At 42.0% G+C, this 936-nt stretch overlaps 1 protein-coding gene across 2 annotated transcripts in view; it reads left to right on the forward strand.

The window, feature by feature from the left end:
* The window catches only part of Gpd2 (glycerol-3-phosphate dehydrogenase 2), a 136,414-nt gene that overhangs the window by 23,251 nt on the left and 112,227 nt on the right, over nucleotides 1–936 (forward strand). The window lies entirely within an intron of this gene.

A 936-nucleotide genomic window follows, 5' to 3' on the forward strand; every position in this document is an offset into this window, starting at 1 on the left:
TCTCTCTCTCTCTCTCTCTCTCTCAGTGTGTGTGTGTGTGTGTGTGTGTGTGTGTGTGTGTGGTGTTCTAGTTAGGGATAGTGTTGCTGTGATGAAACACCATGACCAAAAGCAACTTGGGGAGGAAAGGATCTGTTTGGCTTACTCTTCTTTGTCATAGTCCATCATTGAGGAAGTCAGGGCAGGAAGCTAGAGGCAGGAACTGATGCAGACAGAGGCCATGGAGAGGTGCTGCTTACGGACTTGCTCCTCCTGGCTTCCTCAACCTGCTTTCTTACAGGACCCAAGGCCTTGAGCCTAGAGTGGCACCACCCACAATGGGAAGATCTTCAGGATTTCGCCTACTTGCATTTTCCACTAAGCCTAACTTGGAATTCTTCATCTTTATAAGAGCTGTAGGTAGTTTGCTGTGTATGTATTGTGTACAGCAAAATCCACACGTTATTTAACCTAGAGCAGGAGAAAGGACAGCGAGAAATGCTCCCGAAGTGTTAAAGCCGGAGGTTGAATGGCTTGGTGGTGCACGCCTTGAATCCCAGCTCCCAGAGGCAGAGATAGGTGGATGTCTGTGAGTTTGAGACCAGCCCGATTTACAAAGTGAGTTCCAGGACAGCCAGGGCTACACAGAGAAAAATCAAACCAAACTGGGAGAAAAAAAAAGAAAGAAGAACAAAAAGAAAAAAAGGCAGAAAGTGAAAGTTTAAAATGCTAAGATGCTGCTACACAGCCTCTTTCATTACTTGGAACTATTTGTTTATTTTTGGAACACAGTTTTAGCTAATTTGGCTCTTGGGTTTCTAACCATGGTGATGTTGGAAGTACTTAGAGGGCTTAAAATTTAAATTATCATCAGTCTGATAGTTTGGTTTTTGTTTTTTTTTTTTTTTTTTTTTTTTTTTTTCTATTCAAGTGTTTTAAAACCTTTCAGATTTTTTT

This window comes from Microtus ochrogaster, chromosome 4 (assembly GCF_000317375.1).
Source record: "Microtus ochrogaster isolate Prairie Vole_2 chromosome 4, MicOch1.0, whole genome shotgun sequence".
NCBI classification, from domain to species: Eukaryota; Metazoa; Chordata; class Mammalia; order Rodentia; family Cricetidae; genus Microtus; species Microtus ochrogaster.